Source organism: Nipponia nippon, unplaced genomic scaffold (genome assembly GCF_047370975.1).
Source record: "Nipponia nippon isolate SJK-2023a ecotype South Korea unplaced genomic scaffold, ASM4737097v1 scaffold_98, whole genome shotgun sequence".
Lineage (NCBI taxonomy): Eukaryota > Metazoa > Chordata > Aves > Pelecaniformes > Threskiornithidae > Nipponia > Nipponia nippon.
In genome coordinates, this window is record NW_028262422.1 from 6,819 (window position 1) to 17,659 (window position 10,841).

Below are 10,841 nucleotides of genomic sequence, written 5' to 3' on the forward strand. Positions count from 1 at the left end.
GTGGTGGTTTTCTTTTTTCTTTTTTGAGGGTGGATTCAGATCCCTGGCCCTCTGAAAGCTCAGTTGCGGGGTGAGGGCTGAGGAGGTATCAAGGATAGGAATTGCAGGGAGGGGTTATAAAGTTGGTGTCGGGGAGAGGCCTGTCCAGGAGCAGTCTCCTTTGGGAAGGGAAAAGGACCGGGTTACTGTTCTTAGCACGCTGCTGACGTTGGCTGGGCAGGGCGGTTCCATCCTGTGTCTGTGCGTGTTCTGCTTTTGCGTAGTCTGTCTTCTGTGTCTCGTACCCTGGCTTTCTCGGGTCTTGATGTTTCCGTAGCTCTTGGTGATCATGGGGCCCCTCGGTAAGCCTCCCGAGGGTCTCGAACGCGTCGCCTCATCGGCATGGCGTTTCTTGAGCCCTGCTTATCTTGCCGTCGTAGCTTAAAGCGCGGACGTGTCCGGGAAGCGTCGCGTTACAGATGTTTCTGAGGGATCGTCTGTTGTGTGCTTTTTCAGTCAGTAAGTTTTGAAAATATCTTACAGTAGTACTTGAAAAGCTTACTGAGATACTGGCACCCATACTAAAAGCGATCCAGGTCCAAGGAGAGACGTGGACAAAAGAGGAGGAATCGGCGTCGCTTTCCCGAGAAGCATTGCCAGCCTTGTAAGTAGCGACAGCGAGTCCTGACGTGGTTTTGGTGAGTTACTGCTTCGGCAGCGTCCTTTTTCCTTAACCTACAGCGTGTGGTTTCTTACTTCAGTTGGAAAGAGATTTTCCAGAATGGAAGTCTTTCTCATTCAAAGAAGTTGTGTTTTATGAACTCCCCATCAGAGTGGGGATCTTCAGAGATGATGCGCTTGGCAGTAGAAGTCAGCAGCAGCGAGACTTTCCGCTCTCTTAAAAAAAAAAAAAAAAAAAAGAAAAAAAAAAAAAAGAAAGAAAAGTCCGTTTGCTTCCAAAGAGCCGAGCACAGCACGTCTTCCGGAAGTTGATGGCATCGCTGGTTCTCAGTTGCAACAGCCGAGATGTCATCAACACGCGTTCCTCTGCGTGCTTCGGTGCAGCCAAAAGCGTTAGCAAATCTGCCGGTCCTTTTTGGTAGCCTTAGGCATTGCAGCCCCGGGGATTGGATTCCGCCCGCAAAGTAAAACCGTATGGGGGATCTCTTCTCTCACTGATTTTTCTACCCTAGATGTAACTTTAGGAAAAAAAAAAAAGTTAAAATTGTCTATACAAACTGCCTTGCATTGTTTCACCTGCAACTGCCAACTAGCTGTGGCGTTGTTTCAACTTTAACTGCCAACTAGCTGTGGCGTACAATTGCTTAGGTGTATTTGAGCCGTTAGGTATTTGTTCTAAACGTTGACCAGGAGAGGCAACTGAACGTTACGGGTTTTCCCCCCCCCCCGCTCGTTTGACGGAGTGCTCTGAAGTACTTTTCTTTCTGTCTGGCTTTCAAGGGTGCGTTTCCCTGGCAGTTCAGTAGCATCTCTCTCGGGCAGCGCGGCTGGCCAGATGTCGCTCCTAATGACGTAAGGCGCAAAAAACCCCTGGTCAAATGATAACTGCGTATCTTGGAGACAGATAATCTGCTGGTATCGATTCACAGCTGTGCAAGTTAAATTAACGCAAAAGGACAATCCAGCCCTTCTCCAGTAGAAGTATTTTTATTGGATGTCTGTAAGCACACGCACAGCTTTTTTAGTAGGAAGCGAATTGCTGCGATTTGTCCTCTGGTTTTCCTTTTACCCTCGAAAGCGTTACGCTTCGCTTCCAGCTTTATCGACCGAGCCAGCAAGATGCGCAGGAGCGCGAGGGCCGTAGCTGTTGCGGCGGATCTGTAAGCGTAGATTCTGATTGCGGTACGCCCTTGTCCTGCAGCCTCGCAGGGTTGTCTCCCTGCAGCCGTGCCGTAAGGAAGGGGTGAGACGTTTTCCAACGCCGGCAAGAGCGCGTACTTTTACGCGCAGAACGTGTTTGGAATCGTACCGGTTAGTCTTCATGCTGATTGGAAGCGTTCAGGTCGCTCTAGCTTTTAAAGGACGTCTTGTGTTTTGAGCTGACCTGCTTACCTCGAATCCTCCTTGAGCTCAACTGCTCTCCCTCTCCCTTGCTCTGACTGAATTCCTCTACTCGCTGCTGTGCTATTTTTTTCACATGCGGAAATATCGCTTGGGATTTTTGTTTTTCAGGTGTCTCGTTGCAGGCGTCTCGTGATGCTCGCTAGGTCCCCCCGGCCCAGGTTGGCCTGCCGGTCGTGAAGCGTCCCGAGGGTAAGGGGCCGGCCCCGTGCCTGGAGGCTCCTGGCTCTGTCTCCGGCGGGTGCCCCGCGGGTGCGTCAGCGAGGGCTGTCTGGTGGGGAGAGTGCCGGGCCAAGAGGGAGCGGGGAGGTTCGCTGCCCCGGGGAGCCCGTCCCAGCGCGGGAACGGAGGGGGAGCACGGCAGAGCCGAGCCTGAGCGAGAGGTGCGTCACCGTCCCCTGGCAGGCTCCCCCCGCGGCGTGGGGCAGCCGCCGGCTTGCGGGACAGGGGCTGGGGGGGGCTGCAACCGTTTGGGGGGGCTGCCCCCATTTTATTTCTCTGGCGGAGCCCCCCTTTTCGGGGGGGCGCCTACATATGTAAACGGCATTATTAAAGTAGCGAGCTGCCGGTCGGGGCTGTTTTCCTTGTTTTGTGCCTTTTTTGGGGGGGGTGATGAAAAAGTGTTGGAGGGGCCTGGGGGGTGATGATGTCATTTGGGGCACCCCAACGTCCCTGGGGGCGGGGGGTGTGATGATGAAACAGAGGAGCAGGTGAGTGGGGGATGAAGGTGTCACGGGGAGGTTCCCCCCCAGAGGAGGGGGGGTCACAGCCCCAAAATGCCTGAAAACTCGTGTGTGTGTGTGTGTGTGTGTGTGTGTGTGTAATTAAAATTGTTAAAAACTGGAAATACGGGTGCGAGGCATTGCAGTAGAGGAAAATCTCTCGCCTTTATATATATATATATTGAAAAATAATATTCATTTCTATATAGAGAGAGAGAGAGAAAAGGATTTCAAAATACAAACCTGTACCTGCTACGTTCTAGAAATTATTAAAAAATCTAAATGGAGATAGATAGGGTTTTAAAATAAAAAAGAACTTGTCTATATGTGAAGAAATAAAGGAGTTTAAAACGCAAAAAGAGATGATGTAGATGAAGGAATTGAAAACAGAAGAAAGTCTGGATAGGTAGAGGTATCTACGCTTACCGTGTGTCACCGAGTAAGCCAAAGTAGGTCGTCTGTGTAATGGAAGTAAAGGTTCTATGGAAGTGTAAACAGATAACTAAGTCTAAATAGACAGAATTGTAAGTAGATACCGAAGTCTAAGATACCAAAGTGTCAAAATATCCAAGTCCAAGAGCAAAATATCCAAGAGCAACACGGTTTGGGGCTCCCAGGAAAGCCGAATCCGCCTGGATTTGTGCAGCTGGAAAGCAAGCGCGCGCGCACACACCCACACCCCCCCCCCCCCCCTACATTTTAACGCAGAAAACCAAAAATGACCCATTGTTATGATGTGGAAAAGCGCCGGAAAACCCCAGAACTGAATAGTTTTGAAAAGCAGAAACCCCCAAGTTTTGTATGATGTAAAAGAAAAAACAAAAAAGAACAACAACAAAAAAACAAGCCAACAAACCAAAAAACCCAAACGCAAAACCCGCACCAATTTGGGCCAAATTTGGGGTGAACCGCTGGCAGTTTGAGGGGCATTGCTGGGGATTATCTGGCGTGGATTCCTTCTCCGGAGCGGACTATCCGTTGCGGCTTATCCCAGGTGAGTTATCTGCTGTGGATTATGCCGGGCGGACCCCCTGGTGTAGGTCATCCCCACCCGTGTCCCCCCGTGCACCTTTCTACCCACACACAGCCGCTGTCCGTCCGTGTCCGTCTCCGCCCCTCCGTGCCCCTCTGCCTGTCTCTGCCCCCTCCCAAGTCCTCTCCACCCAACCGTCCCCCCACACAAGGTTTTTCCCCCCGTGCGGGTTTTTTTTTCCCCGTGACGTGCCCCCCGCGTCCCCTGCCCTCCAGTCTCGTGCCCCCGCTCCCCTGCTCCCCCCTCCCATAGCTCCTTTGCTTCTGGACCCCCAGCTCCGCACGGGACACGGGCAGCCTGGGGAGCTTTGCCCCGAGCCATTCCTTTCCCCTCTGGGCAGCAGCGGTTCTGCCGCTGCTACAGGCAGGCGCTTTCTGGACGGGCGAGGGGCTGGGACGACCGGAGGCTGCTGCACGCTCCAGTCCGACTGAGACGCTGTTCCCGGGGGACCTGGCGCAGGGAAAGGCGAGGGACTCTCCGCGCTGCCGGTGACTCTTCAGAAGGGAACCGCGCTCTGGTTTTAGCGGCAGAAGGTGTCGGTCAGGCAGCCGCGTAGCACCGTGCTGAGCGATGTGGCAGGCGCCTGGCTTGGTGGAGTCCAGGCGTGTTTCTCGCCTCGCAGTCTCGATGCCCAACCAAGCAGGGGGTTCAGGTTCCCAAAGCCTTTGGGCGTGGGAGCAAGATGACAGCTAGGTGTCTAGCAGCACAGGATTTCAGCCGTGTTGCTTGCTGCAAATGGCTTGCAGGCCAGGAGATGTGGAGAGGGGTCTGAAATGAAGAAAGGGAGCGTGGAAGCGATTGTTTTAAGGCGGCAAATGAAGCAGCCGAAGGAGGCGAGCGGCTCAGCTGCCCGTCGGCGGACCGGCCCCTCCAGCCTCCCGAGTCTCGCGCGCTGCAGGCGGCCAAGCGCGGGTGCCGCGCGTGCTGGCGGGAGCGGCAGGGAGCGCGGAGCTGCGCTGCCGTCCAGAGCAGCGAGGGAACTGGCAGGGCTCTACGGCCGTCTGGTGCGGCCAGCTGAGGGGCCGCCGTGCCCCTTTGCTTTCCCTGTTTCACGTCTCGTTCCTTTGCACGCCGCAGGGCAGGGCGGTAAGTAACATGGCGCAGCGTCTTGTTTAAGCGGCAAGCCCTGCGCGGGAAGCCCGGTGCGTGTGCAGGATGAGCAGAGGGCGGGCACCGCAGCAGAGCCCGAGGGGCGCCAGCGTATCGCTCGCTCGCAGATCGCGCGCTTGCCCGTGGTCTGCTCGCATGCACCGCTTCCTGATAATCGTAGGTAGCTGCCCCTCTGACGCAAAGCAGCTTTCAGTGCCTTGAGGATGCCATCGGTGTCGCTTTTATTTTCTTTTTTTTTTCTTTTTTTTTTTTTTACTAAAATCTCTCCAGGGTCTGTTGACTCGCTGGTGTCACTCTCCCACCCCTGATGCCACATGCAGATGAATCCAGCACTCCCGGGGGCTTTTTCTGGGGGCAAAAAAGCCGAGGCGAGGCAAAGGTATTGACCCAGGTTCCCTGTGCTGCGTCCCCCGGCTGGGTGCTGGGGTGGGGGGCGCGGAGAGAAAGGGCCAGCAGCCGCTGCAAGCTGTCAAGTGCAGAGGACTGAAATGCTCGAGCCGCTTGGGTGCTTTTTGGTGGCGAGGCGGTGGCTGTGGCTGCGTGGGCTGTGAGCGGGAGCAGGGGCAGAGAAGGACGAGGCTTGTGACACCCCCCGCCCCCCCGTAAGGCGGCGGCGGCGGCGGCGGCGGCTGCGGGCGGCCCCAGGCGGGCCGGGGGGCGAGTCCTTTCTCCCCGCGGGGCGCGGTCGGAGCGCCGGGCTTGGTGTGGTGCTGCCGCCTGGCGGCCAAAAGCGGGTACTGCAGGGCGGGAGCCGCGCAGGGGCGGTGGCGTCCCCGTGGTCGCCGGTGCCGGTGGCCGGTAACGGGCATGCGACAGCGCGGTGGCCGCGGGGTGCTGCCGCCGCAGCCGTTGCTGCCTCCCGGTAAGGAAGCGCCGCTCTCGCCGCACGGGAGGCGCTTGCCGCTGCTAGCACTGCCGCGTCCGCCTCCGCTGCAGCCCCGCCCCGCGGCGTCCGCCTCCGCTGCAGCCCCGCCCCGCCGAATGCCCCGGTCCTGGTGTGGAGCGGCCCCGCCCCTAGCGCCGGGCCCCGCCCCTGGATGCCCCCGGGCAGGGGAAGGGCACCACCCCTAGCGACAGGCCCCGCCCCTGGAGACCACGCCTGCGCACTGTGTTGGGGTGGAGCTTAGCCGCGGGGGGCGGAGCCTAGCGGTGGTAAGGCGGAGCTTTGCCGTGCGAGGGCGGAGCTTCACTGGCGCATGCGTGCTGTCTCGGGGGCGGAGCCTTGCCGGGGGGCGGCGCTTTGCTCTGAAGGGCGGGGCTTTGCCGCGGGTGGGCGGAGCTTGCCGTGTGAGGGCGGAGCTTAACCGGCGCATGCGCGCTGTCTTGGGGCGGAGTTTTGCCGTGGGGGCGGAGCTTTGATGTGAAAGGCGGAGCTTTGCCGCGCATGCGCGCTGCCTCGGGGGCGGAGCTTTGCCGCGGGGGAGGCGGAGCCTTGCCAGGTGAGGGCGGAGCTTTGCCGGGTGAGGGCGGAGCTTGACCAGGGCATGCGCGATGCGTCGGGGGCGGAGCTTTGCCGGGTGAGGGCGGAGCTTTGCCGGGTGAGGGCGGAGCTTGACCAGGGCATGCGCGATGCGTCGGGGGGGGGCGGAGCTTTGCCGTGGGAGGGCGGAGGTTTGCTGTGAAGGGCGGAGCTTTGTCTGCGCATGCGCGCTGTCTCAGGGGCGGAGCTTTGCTGCGGGGGGCGGAGCTTTGCCGTGGGAGGGCGGAGGTTTGCTGTGAAGGGCGGAGCTTTGTCTGCGCATGCGCGCTGTCTCAGGGGCGGAGCTTTGCTGCGGGGGGCGGAGCTTTGCCATGGGAGGGTGGAGCTTTGCCGAGGGGGCGGAGCTTCACCGGCGCATGCGTGCTGTGTGCAGGGCAGAGCTTGGCTGCAGAGGGCGGGGTTTTCCGCTGGGAGGGCGGAGCTTCGCCAGCGCCTGCGAGGTGCATCGGGGGCGGGCATCGCGCCGTGGGTGGAGCTTCCCCCCGCGGAGGGGCCAGCGGGAGCCCGGCTGCGGCTGCAGGCAGGGAGGAGGTGAGCGGGGAAAGTCCCGAGAAGGGCGGCGGTGCCTGGGGGGAGCGGCCGGGCCGGCGGGAGGCACGGAGCGGGGAGGGTGCGGTGCCGTGTGGGAGCCGGGCGGGTGGGGCTTCCCGGGGCCGGGCGGCGGGGGGCGCCGCGCCGCTCCGGGGCGGGGCGGCGGGGGGGGCGCCGCGCCGAGCTGAGCCGCGCTGGTTCGATGCTGGGCGGGCGCCGCGCCGGTGCGGGCCGGGCGGCGGGGCAGCGCCGAGCCGCGCCGGGGCCGGGCGGCGGGGCAGCGCCGAGCCGCGCCGGGGCCGGGCGGCGGGAGAGCCGCGCCGAGCCGAGCCGCGCCGGTCCGGGGCCGGGCGGGCGCCGCGCCGAGCCGCGCCGCTCTGGGGCCGGGCGCCGGGGGGCCGCCGCGCCGATCTGAGCCGCACTGGTTCGATGCTGGGCGGGCGGCGCCGCGCCGGTCCGGGGCCGGGCGGCGGAGAGGCGCCGCGCCGAGCCGCGCCGCTCCGGGGCCGGGCGGCGGGGGGCGCCGCGCCGAGCCGCGCCGCTCCGGGGCCGGGCGGCGGGGGGCGCCGCGCCGAGCCGCGCCGCTCCGGGGCCGGGCGGCGGGGGGGGCGCCGCGCCGAGCCGCGCCGCTCCGGGGCCGGGCGGGGGGCGGGGCGGCGGGGGGGCGCCGGGCCGCGCCGGGGTGGGGGAGGGGGGGGCCGCTGCGCCGAGCCGCGCCGCTCCGGGGCGGGGGGGTGCCGCGCCGAGCCGCGCCGCTCCGGGGCCGGGCGGGGGGGGGGAGCCGCGCCGGTCCGGGGCCGGGCGGCGGGGGGGCGCCGCGCCGCGTCGGCGCCGGGCGGGGGCGGGCAGCCGGAGGTGTTGGCGGGGGCTGCCCGGAGCCGCGCTGGGGGCTCGGCGGGGCTTCCACGTGCGGCGGCGGCGGGGGGAACGGTGTCCCCGCAGGGTCCCAAAGCACGGAGGGTTGCGTCTCGCGGCATCCGGGGCTTTTGGTCGGTCACGTTGGTTCCCCGGGGCATGCCGGGAGGTGTAGTTTCTAGGGCCGTGGCTGCCGGGCAAACCGCTTCCTTTTTTGCCTCCTCCTTTCCCTTGCCTGCGGGGGAGCGGCGGGCCGGCGGGAGGCACGGAGCGGGGAGGGTTCGGTGCCGTGTGGGAGCCGGGCGGGCGGGGCTTCCCGGAGCCGGGCGAGGGGGGGGCGCGTCGGGTCGGGGCCGGTGGCGAGGTGAGCCCGGAGTTGGGCGGGCGCCGCGCCGGTGCGGGGCGGGGGGGCCCCGCGCCGAGCCGCGCCGCTCCGCTCCGGGGCCGGGCGGCGGGGGGGAGCCGCGCTGGGGGCTCGGCGGGGCTTCCACGTGCGGCGGTGGCGCGGTGAACGGTGTCCCCGCAGGATCCCAAAGCACGGAGGGCTGCGTCCCCTGGCATCCGGGGCTTTTGGTCGGCCACGTTGGTTCCCCGGGGCATGCCGGGAGGTGTAGTTTCTAGGGCCGTGGCTGCCGGACAAACCGCTTCCTTTTTTGCCTCCTCCTTTCCCAGCGTCACCTTCTGCGTCCCGGGAAGAAAATCCCGCGTGGGTGATTCCGCTCGGCGCTCAGGTAATCGCGTGTCTGGGGCTGCGGGAGCGGGGAGAAACCCTTGCCGGGTCAAGGACGCTCCAGGGGCGCCACATCAAAGCCAGAGGAAAGGCAAAGCCGCTGCCCGTGCAGAAAAGCCGATGACAAATTGCAGCTGAGAGAGCGCGCCGCGTTCCTGCAGTGCTCCCTTGGCAGTTTCGGCTGTTTGCCTTCCGGGCAAAAGAACAGACTTTCCTCTAGGAGAAATGAAGAGCTGCCTGTTCCCTTCTTTAGGGTCCGGTGTTTCTCTTCTGGTCGGTCGTGCTACTTTGATGGGCGAGCTGGAACTAGCCTGTTGTTTTGATACGCAGAACTAAATTGTTAGTAACATGCGGTGTCAGTAGAGTTCATTTTGGAGCACCTAGGTGCCAGTGGAAACGTAAGGAATGAAACGCGATGGAAACCGATCTTTAAACTTTAGTTTTCCTTGGTTTTTCTTTGCCATCAGAGCGTCGATGGCACGGTGGCCTGTGGCTCGGTGCACGTTCTGTTCCGTGGAGCCTTCGGTCTAGGACTTTGAAGTAACAAAGTTTGTCCTTCCAGAAAAGGGCTAGTCGCTCCTAGGATTGAGGTGTGGGCTTGGAGAGTCTCTTAAGCACGTGCTCAGAATTAAAGCCGAATTTCACTTCGTGTTGCTGCTGTTTGTCTTCACTTTCATTCCTGCCCGCACGGCTCCATTGTAAGCGGGAGCTCTGAATCATCCCTTTTTTTCAATCTCGCTCACGTTTTTTTACCCAAGGAGGTGCTACGTTTAGAAGTTAAGGAGTTTTCTCACAAACGCGTCGGTCGATGCAATTGCGTTGTGATTGTTAAAACCCCCAAAATAACACCGGTCTTACAGATCTGGCCTATTTCTTCTGAACACGGGTTCGTCGCGTGCAAATCGGGATACAGATCGTCTGCGCTTCCTGCTCTGTGGAGGACACTGTGCTGAGACAGGGGTGAGCTCCCAAAGGAAAAAAATACAAGGTCATGGGGTTTTTTTTGTTTGTATTTGGGGGCGGGGGGTGGATTTAAAAGAAAAAAAGAAAAAAAAAAGAGTGGAATGTTGACTGGTGGCAGCCTGCAGAGCTCTTTTGCTGCCCGGCCTCTCCTTTTCCTCTCTTGAAGTCCTCTTTCGTGGCTGTAATTGTCGTTTGGAGAAGTTCGGAAGAGCAGTTCAGGGACTTGCCTGGGCCCGTGTGCTAGTAATACCAGGAAGGGAAACGCTTGAACGGATAGCAAAGAAGTTGGCTCCAAGTAGAGGTTCTGAAGGAAGAACAACGATAACAGGAAGCAAATAGCAAGTTACCAAAAAATGGGCGCGTGTCAAACGCCTCCGAGTTTTATTGCCGAGTGTTGTTTGGCACTATGTTCCAAACGGCTATTTTTTCCTTTGCTCGGCTGTAGCCTTCGCAAGACTTCACAAAACCGGGCAGCGTGGGACTCCTCCCCAGCTTTATGCTACAGGTTTTTTTTCCTCTCTCAGCAGAGTGTCAGCTGCCGCCGTTTCACCGTGGTCGCCCTTTCTTCTGCCGTGAAAGCGCAAGACGGACGGAAAGGCAGCGTAGCGGTCTGCGAGTACAAGGTACGTCCGCGATGCGTGTCCGCGTTTTTCCTAAGGCGCTTGTAGCATGGACTTCAAAGTTAACGTCAAGAATGCGCCAGCTCTCCTTCCTTCTGTAGTTTTTCTAGGAACTATTTTAACGCAGATCCTAAAAGGAAAAGAAGGTCTGCGCTGGAGCGTGTTCTGCCTGTGCAAAGCCGACTTCCCTCCGTTTATTTTGCCTTCCTGAAAGCGCAATCTTCTGTTTCTGTGCGCTTACTAGGAAATGATATCGGGAAAATAGTTGCGTCCTAAAAGAGGAAAGACGCCGTTTGTAAGAGTTCAGGCGTTCAGAAGAAACAGGCTTTGTTTTCGTCATAGAAGCTGTGTGCTTTTTCAGTCAATAAGTTTTGAAAATATCTTAGAGTAGTCCTTGAAAAGCTTACTGAGATACTAGCGTCCGTACTAAAAGCGATCCAGGTCCAAGGAGAGACGTGGACAAAAGAGGAGGAATCGGCCTCGAAAATTCGTGTGTGTGATTAAAAACGTTCAAAACTGTAAATACGGGTGTGAGGCATTGCAGTAGAGAAAAATCTCTCGCCTTTATATATATATATATATATATATATATATATATATATATATATAAAAATAATATTCATATGTATATATACAGAATTCATATATATATATAAAAAGAAGGATTTCCAAATACAAACCTATATCTGCTGTATTATATAAATGATTCAAAAATAATTTTCTGTCTTTTTCCGTT

General features: G+C 59.6%; 1 long non-coding RNA gene across 3 annotated transcripts; it reads left to right on the forward strand.

The window, feature by feature from the left end:
• The first annotated feature begins 6,720 nt into the window (after nucleotides 1–6,720).
• LOC148050003 (uncharacterized) lies at nucleotides 6,721–10,636 on the forward strand. Of its 3 annotated transcripts, none has more exons than XR_015701792.1 (3): nucleotides 6,721–6,937; nucleotides 9,383–9,482; nucleotides 10,010–10,636. It is a non-coding gene; the product is annotated as an uncharacterized LOC148050003 (long non-coding RNA). The 3 variants fall into 3 exon arrangements; XR_015701794.1 differs by having other exon boundaries at nucleotides 10,013–10,636; XR_015701793.1 differs by lacking the exon at nucleotides 6,721–6,937 and adding an exon at nucleotides 8,463–8,523.
• Nucleotides 10,637–10,841: the final 205 nt, after the last annotated feature.